The 12,973-nt window shown below is 38.7% G+C and overlaps 2 non-coding genes across 2 annotated transcripts; both read right to left on the minus strand.

Annotated features, from left to right (window-relative positions):
• Window positions 1-2,223: 2,223 nt before the first annotated feature.
• On the minus strand, window positions 2,224-2,295 carry TRNAG-UCC. Its single transcript has one exon. It is a non-coding gene; the product is annotated as a tRNA-Gly (tRNA).
• Window positions 2,296-2,559: 264 nt separating this feature from the next.
• Window positions 2,560-2,631, minus strand: TRNAG-UCC. Its single transcript has one exon. It is a non-coding gene; the product is annotated as a tRNA-Gly (tRNA).
• Between the last annotated feature and the right edge of the window lie 10,342 nt (window positions 2,632-12,973).

A 12,973-nucleotide genomic window follows, 5' to 3' on the forward strand; every position in this document is an offset into this window, starting at 1 on the left:
AAATTCAAATTTGAAAATTCAAATTTAAAAATTCAAATTTGAAAATTCAAATTTGAAAATTTGAAAATTCAAATTTAAAAATTCAAATTTGAAAATTTAAATTTGAAAATTTGAAAATTCAAATTTGAAAATTCAAGTTCGAAAATTTGAAAATTCAAATTTAAAAATTCAAATTTGAAAATTCAAATTTGAAAATTTGAAAATTCAAATTTAAAAATTGAAATTTAAAAATTCAAATTTGAAAATTCAAATTTGAAAATTTGAAAATTCAAATTTGAAAATTCAAATTTGAAAATTTGAAAATTCAAATTTGAAAATTCAAATTTGAAAATTTGAAAATTCAAATTTGAAAATTCAAATATGATAATTTGAAAATTTGAAAATTCAAATTTAAAAATTCAAATTTGAAAATTCAAATTTGAAAATTTGAAAATTCAAATTTGAAAATTCAAATTTGAAAATTCAAATTTAAAAATTCAAATTTAAAAATTTGAAAATTCAAATTTGAAAATTCAAATTTGAAAATTTGAAATTTCAAATTTAAAAATTCAAATTTGAAAATTCAAATTTGAAAATTCAAATTTGAAAATTTGAAAATTCAAATTTAAAAATTCAAATTTGAAAATTTAGATTTGAAAATTTGAAAATTCAAATTTGAAAATTTGAAAATTTAAAAATTCAAATTTAAAAATTCAAATTTGAAAATTCAAATTTGAAAATTTGAAAATTCAAATTTAAAAATTCAAATTTGAAAATTTAGATTTGAAAATTTAAAAATTCAGATTTGAAAATTCAAATTTGAAAATTCAAATTTAAAAATTCAAATTTGAAAATTCAAATTTAAAAATTCAAATTTGAAAATTCAAATTTGAAAATTTGAAAATTCAAATTTAAAAATTCAAATTTGAAAATTTAAATTTGAAAATTCAAATTTGAAAATTCAAGTTCGAAAATTTGAAAATTCAAATTTAAAAATTCAAATTTGAAAATTCAAATTTGAAAATTTGAAAATTCAAATTTAAAAATTGAAATTTAAAAATTCAAATTTGAAAATTCAAATTTGAAAATTTGAAAATTCAAATTTGAAAATTCAAATTTGAAAATTTGAAAATTCAAATTTGAAAATTCAAATTTGAAAATTTGAAAATTCAAATTTGAAAATTCAAATATGATAATTTGAAAATTTGAAAATTCAAATTTAAAAATTCAAATTTGAAAATTCAAATTTGAAAATTTGAAAATTCAAATTTGAAAATTCAAATTTGAACATTCAAATTTGAAAATTCAAATTTGAACATTCAAATTTGAAAATTCAAATTTAAAAATTCAAATTTGAAAATTCAAATTTGAAAATTCAAATTTGAAAATTCAAATTTGAAAATTCAAATTTAAAAATTCAAATTTAAAAATTTGAAAATTCAAATTTGAAAATTCAAATTTGAAAATTTGAAAATTCAAATTTAAAAATTCAAATTTAAAAATTTGAAAATTCAAATTTGAAAATTCAAATTTGAAAATTCAAATTTAAAAATTGAAATTTAAAAATTTGAAAATTCAAATTTAAAAATTCAAATTTGAAAATTCAAATCCTCCCACACCTCAAATCCTAGTGCCTCCCCGACATATACGATATTGTTATTTTTCTTCCTATCTCCGTTCTGAAATCCTGGTCGCAAAAACGGGACAGTTTGGTAGTCTACTTTTGTTTTCGAAGGGGCTATGGGATTTTGGGAAGGGGCGTGAGATGGCGTGCGGGGAAGGGAAGGAAGGGGTGTCCTGTAGAATTATTTACAATATTTACAATGTTTATAATATTTTAGCTATTTTATACGGAGGGAGATTCGAGCGTTGCCATTTTGTGGCTCATTCTCTTGTTACTTCTTTTTTTTTATGGTTTCGGTATCCACCAATATTTTTTTATGTCTTTTCTGTGATTGTCTTCTGTGTCTTTTTGGGGAAGGGTCATGTTGTATCTCCACCTAGTGTCTACAGTCTGTCCATTTAAGTTTTCCTCGTAGAGTATTCTTTTAATCCCTATTTTTCTGTTTATATGGTATATTATTGGGATATTATTTTGGTCATCTGCGAAGGCTATGGAAAACGCTGACCATTACATCACCATCACAGTTGAAATATTGCTGTTTAAACAAAAAGACAATAATGGGAATAAACTAATTATGTATTTAAATAAAGAATACAAATTTAAAAAAAAAAAATAAACCCTGCGATGGCCGGGAATCGAACCCGGATCAATTGCTTGGAAGGCAACTATGCTGACCATTACACCACCATCGCAGTTGAAATGTTGCTGTTCAAACAAAAAGACACTGGTAGGAAGAAACAAACTATTCGAAGAAAAAATACAAGTTTCAAAACTAAAAAAACAAATCACTGCGATGGCCGAGAATTAAACCCGGATTAATTGCTTGGAAGGCAACTATGCTCACTGTTGCACCCCCATCGTAGTTGAGGTGCTGCGTCTTTAAGGATATTTACTGGCTGTAGATAAAGCGACTTAAATAAAAAAAATATAAGCTTGGTGAAAGTAAAATAATCTCCTGCGATGGCCGGGAATCGAACCCGGATCAACTGCTTGGAAGACAACTATGCTGGCCATTACACCACCATCGCAGTTGATGGAACTATTTCACATAGAAAAATTCTATGGGCGCCATATTTGCACACTTAATCAAATCCATCGTCTTTTTTTCATTTTATAATTAAATGAATAATTGTATATTCTTGCAATTTCACTCCAATGAACGCTTTTGGTCATTCAAATTTTGATCATTCATTATGTCGTGGCTCACAGTTAAATGCAGTTGTCATTGTAATAAGGTCTCATTAAATGTATTATAGAAATTTATAGCCGTCGACGAATTTATAATGCACAAAGTTTTAAATAAAATAATGTCAATTCTTCTTGATAATAAAAAAATCCAATAGCAATAAAAAGGACATAATTCAATCACACACAGTAACTTTCACTCAAAGCTTTTTACTTTTGCCTAAACCACTGCACAACCGAAATTCACTGTTTATTGTAAATAGCATACACATGTAATACTCATCTTGGACAATAAACGTTATAATAAAAATATATATATATATATATATATATATATATATATATATATATCACTCAAGACTTTCACTCTCGATTCTTCATTTTTAACTTCCACAAATTCTCTCATATTGTAAACACTTGTAATGCAAGTTACAGTACCACGCCAAAATAATTTGCTTATAATTCTCAATGAGAATTGATTGTAAAAATTCTACCAAATAAAAAAAGACACAAATTCTCTCTTTCGAATTACTGTTCTTAGCTCTGACTGATTCCTACACGCATTTTCTCCAACCATTTGTCCATGCTCAAGTACATCCCCTCCTATTTTACTTTCTTATTTCTTTCATTGGATGCACATGTTCCTAAAACTTTGGGTGGCCGTAAACTCTTTGTTCATTCGACAACTCAAATACTCTAAACAGCTTGCTTTCACGTGTCTCGTCAAGTACCAAGTATTCTTCGCACATCTATGGATTTTCATTTTTTTCTTTTTCTGTTTTATTTACAAGTACTTTACGATTAATTCTCACACTGAGAAAATCTATGAATGAAGACTAAAAAGAAAACAATCCATTGACTTCATTAAAGAAATAAAATAGGCAAACTCAATAGGCAAGTACAAATTAAATAATAAAAAAAAATCTATGGATCTGTTCTTTAATTACCTTTGTATCAACATACGAATCAAACATACGATAATCATTTATTATTCACGTTATAGTACCACGCCATAATAATTTACTTATAATTCTCAATTAGAATTGACTGTAAATTAATTCCAAATAAAAAAAAAAAGAAAAAAAGGAATTGAACATTGTATATTATACCCTTCAAGTGTGCAGGAACGTTCTTAGCGAGCCAAGGTTTATGACTTCGCTCGAAACCCAGACGTTGGGACACGTGGTTTATGTCAAGGCATTCTACCATAAGGATGTCACTCTTCAAAGAAAATACGAAACAATAGACTGCATTTGTTCCTAACAATTTCCCCTACGGGAGATGAAAAGGTTCGAAGGTCCACCTTCAAACCCGCAAACCAGCCAATGAGAAACACAAAATCTATCTTCTGCGATACACACACCACGTTAAGAGCACGAAAATGCAGTTCATAAAAATTCGAACGCAGAGAACGTGCAAAGACAGAGAGAATGAAAGTCTGAAAAGGAACGATTACGCCACGCAACATACTACACGCGCATTTATTAATTTTCTCTGTTTTTTTTTTTTTTTTTTTTTTTTATTTATTAGAATATTTACAATCAATTCTCGTTTTCTCTGTTAAATATAAAATATGTACATCATTCGCGAAAATTATTTATATTATATGGTCAGTACTCAAATCTTAGTTACAACATAATTTTTTTGTAATTAATTTCACATAAATCGACTTGATCGTCGCGAGTGACAGTGATTTATCGCGCGAAATTAGGAAACAACGTATCGCGGTATACCGGACGTTATCCGTGACACGTGCAAAATGGTAAGCAACTGTAGGCTTTTATCTTTTGAAACTAAAATACGCATGCTTATTGAAACGAGCGATTAGTTGTATAAAAATGAAATCTGCACGATTAATATCAGCGCACGGTAATAACGACGTTTGAATGCCGTCGCTTAATAAGCACACGTGAACCATTGTTCTCAGTTCGTAAATTAAACTGCTTTACCCTTTCAGAATGATGCGTCCATTCTTTAAACCTCGGGAGAACAAACCTTGCTTTATCCCTAAAAATGAAAAAAGTTTGAAATCTGCCGATAGCACGAAATAGCTCTTAGTCGCTTCAGCTGCTTCGACTTCGTAAAATCAACTCCATCGTTATACGCGTTTGAAACGAAAGCTTCCGAGCGCATGCCATTCGTACAAACTTTTACAAACGAAGCATTGTATTATTAATTGATGACGCATACAACGAGAGAAAGTTTCGCGCGTCATTTTGTCCACGGTTAAAACATTTATACGGTTAAACGATATATACATTTATTGGGGCTCAGAATCAAAGTGATATTCTCGAAACTTCGTCCAACACGTTCTCGATATCCTTGCGCGTGACCGCAATAGCTTTGACCAACCAGCGAAATATCAAACTGGAGCCAACGATCGTTGGTTCGTTAAAAGATTAAATCATTCCTGAATAAACGGAGTCGCTGGCGTAACCGGTGTCGTTATTGTCCCACGATACGAGATTGCGAAAATGAATTATTCGATTACTATAGCCGTTCATTGGACGCTGACGCGTATAGGCGAGCACGGTGGTTTCCGCCGCATGCGAGACAAGCTGCAAATTCGATTACGTTAGAAACAGCATTTGGCGCTCAGCCCGAATTAGCTGTGCATTGGTTACTTGCCCGATTAATTTGTCGCGGATTCACTGTTGCAACCATGTCGTTAGAAGATACGCATCGCGTCGCTACCATTTTCCCGCCACACGAAACGCCGACGATACGTACTAACTCTGCGAGGTGATCGATAGACCCTTCCAGTTATTAAGGTGGCAGGTATTTAATTAAAGAGAGAAACGCGCTCGTTCAAGGAAATATGGCGCCACGAGCTGTGCATCGTATAGAGTACGCGATTTTAATAACGATCTAAACTCGTTACGACGAGTGTGCCATCGTGGGAAGTACGCAGCCAAAGGGTCAACAAGTATTTCGTGACAAATATCATGAAAGTATTTCTCATCACCTGTGGGAAAGTAATGACAAAGGCGCGACCGATGCACAAAGTAATCTCGATCGTTGTTAAACCCTCGGTCGATCGTTGCGATAAAATTACGGACTCTGACTAAGATACCGCGTTTATCATAGCAGGTCTATTCTTTAATTATGAAAAGATCTTACTAGAAAAACAGCGAGGTTGTGTGATTTACAGCGTCGAGAGGCGGGTAATCCGCGCATTTGCATATCGCGTGTGCGGGATCGCGTATACTCGTGCGACGAGCCAGTTGCCTAAGCGGAGGCGCAAACACACACACTGCGCCGTTCGTCCAGGAAGAATTACACAGGTCGATTATTTGCTTTCCTTCCACTCGATCCAACTGCTGACGATCAAACGACGGAGTTTCTACGGAGGTAGAAGGGGCTGATAGAGGAAGAGAGAGACTTCCGTTCTTTCGTTTTCGCCCGCGAATTTATATCCCGCCTCGACAACGCGAGATTACTCGAAAGTTATACGGCGTATCTAACATTCGTTCCTTTCCGGTTCAGCCGCGATAGCTTCGCGCACCAGTTTCACAGAACTTCCAGGCAAAACTTGCCAAACGTGAGTTCGTTGCCCTCTTTCTGTCGTTATTTATTTACGTTTTGTTTGTTCGTTGGTGGGATAGGAATCCGCGTTCGAATATAGCTGGGATGGAGAATCGTAGAGAAAAAGGAGAGGCGAAAGAAGGAGAGAAACACGAGTAAACTGGAATAAATATCGTTCCAGTTAATAGGATATTCGGTGTTCGTCCATTGTCTGATCCTCTCTGTTCGCTACTTCTCTCACCCTATTCCTTCTCTTCAAAGACCAGACCGATTGTGAGAGGGTAAATTCGAACCTCTTAGGGGTTGATCGATCGCCACTAGTCTAAGCACTTCAAATAGTGTGATCGTGGTATGCGACCAGGAATGGCAATAACGTTGATAGGATGGTAATATGATTATCACCTGCGCAATAGGACTCGTGGCGGGCGTTACACGAATAATTAGAGATGGGATTGAAGAGGCCCGGATAAGGGTCGTAGGGGAGGGAAGGCGCAAGTATAATGTCATGCAAATACACCTCATCGCCTGGTCCGGCAGGAATAGAGTGCATTAATCCGCTAATGCACATGGGTCCCGTAAAATTAGATTCGGCCAGATTTAGTTGGAAACGCGATATTTCAGTGTCGACTGAATTCCGAACGACTCTCTGCTGTGTACTGCGTCGACTCTCTGCTCGGAACGATCGTTCCTGGGAGGCACCGCGACCGAACCGTGAAACGTTGTTATTCGAGAAGCAGATTAATGTCGATACACACGTGTGTAACGCGCGATGCCGCGTCACTACGTTCTCGATCGATGCAACGCGCGTCCTTAATGCGGCATTAATTCAAAAATTTACGATCATCCGAGCGCGTTGATCGCGAGCCACGCATTTATAACGCGGATCGCGTTATCCTCCTAGCGCGCAGATATTCCACGCTCGGATTAGTATCGTCGCCGCGATGCCAATTTAATTTAATGGGATCAACGTTTGCACTCGTAAATTCACGATTAATTAATAGCTTACATCGATGCATTACGCGGGGCACAGTTTTATTCATCCCGTTATACGAAACGCGGCAAATATTTATCTTCGAAGAAAACAAAATCAACGACTTAAGCACAATAAATATCTAGCAGATTATCGTTGACCGACGCATTTTTCTCTCGCCTTTCCTGTTTCGATAAGAACCTTTTTACCGAGACTCGCGCGTTTCCTAGTCGCTTTAACACAGTCGCTTTTAACGATCCTCGAATTCCACGACTTGACCTCTTCGCGCCGTTTCGTGCACCGCAACGGTACACTGAATTTCCTTGACCGCTCGTTAAAGGATTTCTGCTATTTCGTCCGATGCTCGTTTCAACGCGCGATAAACGCGCCCGTAACTTCACGCGTTTCGCACATTTCTTTGTTCGATCCAGAAGGTTCCCATGCTTCTCCGTTGCGTTGCAAATCCCTGTGGATTTCGTTGCGTCCATCCAGTTTTCCTGACGGACAGGCTCGCGTCTCTTCCCTCGCTCGGTGCGTTTAGCACGGCACCCTTTCTTCTCGACTATCGACGGCGTGACGATTAGTTGCGTCCAATTAAATTTAACGAATTTCCACGGCCACGGGCGCGGCCTGATTGGTTTCATTAATTACGCATGCACTGTATTCTCTGGACAGAAGCAAAGCCTGGTACCGAGCAACAGCGAAATGCAGGCTCGTTCGACCGGTGTACGCGTTGCGGGGTTGCGATCGCGTCTCTCGGCCATCGCTCGCAGTCATTCCTCTCGCGTTTCGTTCGCGGCTGTTTCGTTCTGTGCTCCACGTTCCGCGAAATCGAGAGAGTACACGCAGAGAACGATTGAAGCCCGTTTGCTCGGTCGTTCGAGCCGCTATGCCCTGCGGGAATCGACGGCCGGTCATCCATGCACGAACCGGTGCGGAGGCCAATGCGTGCCTATATTCAGAATTTGGTAATTAAAGCTTGCAGTCGGTACCGCGGGCCACCTCGATTTACTACGTCGCTGAAACATTGCCACGCGGCGTGAAATTTCTCGTTTCGACGCCGGCTGCCGATCGTTGTAACACGATGTAACGCAGTCTGTTTGTTGGACAAACCGACCAAGTCATCGTGCCGGTGTCAAGGGGGAGGGAAAAGAGAAAAGCTCGCGTTCATTTTCGTCACGTTAGAGTTTAAAACTCGCAGCGTCCCCCGTTCGAGCGTATCGATTTCGCCAGCGACGCGATTTCGATACGCGGGGCAAAAAGCAGACGGATGAAAGGCGCGAAAATACGGCGATGAAAAGGATGTCGATGTTGACGAAAGAACGAGGGATGGTTAAGCAGGAAATTAGATGCAAAATGGCCGGGGTATAAATGTAGGAAAAAGATGTTTCCTGGTACGATGGTTCCGAGGCGCCGGCAGAAGTGCACGACGAGCGGCTGACATGCAAGATCCCTATATACGCCTATCGACACGAATATGCTAATGTTTTCGTGGCGCGTTAGTTATGCTAATTCCACTATGATTCACCAGGGCAAACATATGCTGCCTTGCATTTTATACCGACCACCTGCGGAGCTCTAATTGTCGATGAATTATTAATTTACCGACGAGTTACTTCTTGTTCGCTCTTTTATGCTTTCACTTTTTAAACGTACTTAATGTCCGTTTCACGGGTCACGTGAAACCCCGTATGTACCTTCGACAACGGATGATAACGGTAAACCGTGTACTATTATTATGTTTGTTCGTCTTTTGTGTCAATCACCAAAAAAGTACCATTTTTCCTTCTTTACATTTTTACCGTATTATTACAACAAGGAACCTTCGAACGCTTACCATTTTACGTCGCGTTATGTAATTAAAGGAATACGATATACCCTCGTAGGTATTGGCACTTACACAGAATAACGCGACTCTTGAATGGGTATCATTGTGAAATTATTAAAATCTCGTTTAAAATGTCGGCTCAAGATAGATGTGGATTGTGAAATCTTAAGTTAAGCAAAGAATCCATATATTCGATATTGTAACAAAAATCTTAAACAATAATGAGATTAAATATTCTCTCGTTTATGTCCACTGCGTTTCCCGATCGTTGCTTCAACCAATCATGACATCTGGTCTATTGATTCTTCTATTTAAGTTCAGATTTTGCAGCAAATTTTCTCTGAATTTTCTAATACATCCAAAATCATTTCAACGAAGTTTCGATCGAAAGATCATTGGAGACAACGTGCAATCCTTAACTTATCATTTCTCTATTGAAGCTTCTACAAATACCTTCCAGCAATTCTTACATCGATAAATAGATAGATAAATAAATGTAGATTAAATAAATAGATAAATAAATAGAGAAATAAATAGATAGATAAATGCAAAATTTTTGATAATAATCGATTAACCGTTTCCTTGATAACTTGGACCAATTATCACATCTTACGTAGAGTCAGAATATGTCCTAATACGTATGAATAGAGGCGTACACGTATTGTTAGTACGCTTCGGATAAAGGCGGATGTACGCTCGTCCTGTTAGCAACTCTACCGCGTAAATCTCCCCGGTGTACATCCTCGACTAGACACCCTCTTGGTTGGCCTTTCTCCGCGACGATGCTAATTAACAATTGGCAATTGGCGAGCGGTGCAGAGCGAAACCGTAAAACGGTACGTTGGCGCGACTTAACAAGGCGTGAAGGGTGATTTAGCTCAGGATGACGTCACGTGATGTACCGAGAATATTCGAGGTTCTCGAGGAACCGACATGGTCGTCGAACAACGAACACACGATCAGAGACAGCCGTCCCACGTATAACAGCAAGCTACCAGCTTTGGCGAGAAGGGCGGAAAGAGAGACAGATCCCCGCAGGCTCGTAAACTGGCGCAATGGCCCTGAGGAAGGGGGAGGTTTTCGCCGGGGCCAAAAAGCGGACGGAGGTCGTCAATGTTGATGATGCGTGGATCACGATGTACTGACGGCTCCATCATAGCTCGCAGTTCTGCCCACCCCTACGCGTCGATCGGCCTCCTCTTCGCCATTCTATGGGAAGATATACCACCTCGGCGAAGCCTATTCCATTTGCTTTATTGAAATAACTCGGAGCGCCTCGTCGACACGTCGCGGATAGAAAGGGGAGGTTTCGATCCGATTCGAGCGAGTTTCGACCATCTACTTTTGGGGATTGTCTCCTGCTATCGAAAATATCCCCCGCGAATATTCGTGTCGAAGGAACTTCCAGATGGAATTCCGAACGATGTTCAGATCGATGAACACGATTCTGTCAACGTGTTAATTCTGCCACTATTCTCGATTTTTTCATTCGTTTCAATTCTGCTGTCATTTTGAGAGATAGAAAGAACATGGAATGTTTTAGGAGAACGCGTAGCAGAGAAAGTTGAAGCGAAAAATTATTAAGAACGTGACTGTAACAATTGTTTCATATTTATCTCGAAGATATCTTTATGTAAGATATCTTCTAATATTAAAAAAATACGATTAGACGTGAAATAATAGGAAGAACGCGGCAGAGTTAAGAGCCGAACAAAACAGCAATGAGTAAGTGTCGCGAGTAAATACGATGGTATGGAAAAATGTAGATAAAGTAGAAGCGTGGAGAATAACAGCTTTGACAACTACGCTCTTCGAAAACACAGAATTCGATAAGGTAAATCGAGCGCAGACGGAATTACAAATGAAATGTTCGTTTGACGCAACATTGGCCTTTAATGGTTTAACGCAAGACACGCAATTTGTCCGATCCATCGTAAACTTGTCGCAGGACACCCACGGAGACGAACAAGCTCCAAGGTAGAGACATCTTTACTCGCTGAACGTTGATAACTCTATCGAGAAATAAAAAACGCACTGTTGTTCTATCTGCGAGAGCGTGTGCCTGTCGGTTTTTCTCGACGAAACCAGGTGACACATAGGCGACCAGCGACTGTAAGAGGCTCGTACCCGTACATCCATGTGCGTTCGTTCCCCCCTTACTTACTGTCGGGCTATTTACGGGCTGACGATGAGAACGAGTTTCACCGCATTACGATCAACCTGGACGTAATTATAATTAACCTTGAACGCGGCTCGAGTATCGGCGAGCTTCCGTGGTCTAGGAAGTACAGCTGCCGTCTCGTTGCATATATACATGCAAAAAGTCGTTAACATCCAGCAGCAGCACCACCACCACCACCACCATCGCCACCACCAAGACCGGAAATGTCGTCGAGCGCATGTTAGCCCGGAATCGTTGCAGTCGCAAGGAAAAAAAAAACTAGTCGTGTAAACAAACTGCAATAAGTTCGTGACGTGGTAACGTCGCCATCATGGTAATGATATTTGTACGACTCATTGTCGAGCTGTTCGTCGCTCGAAATACGCTATATGTTATAGAAACGGTGGTTTATCGAAGATTACTCGCCGTGCAAATATACCTTACACTCCAAACTCTCTGCATCGTCTGTATAAATACGCGCAGCCACTCGTTTCTTTAATTCCGTTATTTGTATTATAAACGACTAATACTTTACAGTTGGTTCGCAAGATATCGACGGATCGAGAAATTTGCAAATATAAATTAAAATAAGGTATTCCTTTAGATTTGTGAAAACGAGGCTGGAACGAAAAAAAGAAAAAAAGGAAAAGAAAAGAACAGAAGATGCTCAGAGCCGTTAGAAACGCATAGAGGATGTAATCGATGGCTTCTAGTCTCGAGGGTTTCTCGTCGACCGAGCCATATCCGACTGCCGTCACGTATTGACGCCTCCACTTTATTCAATTGCTCGTCCAACGCAAGGCCCCCGATACTCTAGCCCAGGGTACAAACACGTTTTTTCGCTTTGTTCATTTCCGGGGTGAACGCGCCGCATCCTTTGCAGGTTCCGGCGTTGTTTCGCGTCGAGTCGCGTCGATCGTTTCGACGTCGGCGATCTCGTTTAGTCTTTGACCACTGCACGAGGGTGAAAATGCCTAGAAAGAACGGCAGACTGGGAGGATAGAAAACAGGGAGGGAAAAAAAAGGAAGAAATCAATCTAACGGAAGGGTAGAGCGTGTTCTGGCAATTTTTCCCTCATCAGGCATCGTTCAAAGATTTTATTGGTAATTAAAAGTCACCGGCCTGTGTGATTGGAATTAATGGTCAAACGGTCAATCCGCCAGGAGGGGAAAACTCAGCTGTAAAACCGCCTACGTCGCTTCGTTGGGACTCTGATGGGACTGGGTTCGATCGCGAGGCGATCAAACGATACTTTAGTCATTTTTTTATTCGTTCGCGCCTTCGCTGATACTTCCGAGAACGTTCGAACCTGGCATCGATTAAAGTTAACATAAAAGTGAATTAAAAGGAAAAAGAAACGATGGCCATAAATTCAACCGAAACGAACGTCTTTATCTGTCGGTGATCGAGCTAGATCTATATAGATATAGAGACCTGTTAATATTTTTATCGATATCGTAGCGAAGGGAAAACTTACGGCCGCCACGAAACTGGGGCCTTTTAGGACCCGGTAATGGTTATGGAAGCTTCTTTTTCCGCGTCAGATTTTCCGTGAGCCGGTGAGTGCGCGGCTGCCATAATCGCACAGACGAAAGTATATAACAATTCCAAAGGCATAACCAAAGAAGAAATACGAAGTGACATAAACACTGCGAGCCTCGGCCCGGAAATGGAGAGAGTAAAGCGAAGACGATATCGAG

The sequence above is a fragment of the Bombus terrestris genome, chromosome 2 (genome assembly GCF_910591885.1).
Source record: "Bombus terrestris chromosome 2, iyBomTerr1.2, whole genome shotgun sequence".
NCBI lineage: Eukaryota > Metazoa > Arthropoda > Insecta > Hymenoptera > Apidae > Bombus > Bombus terrestris.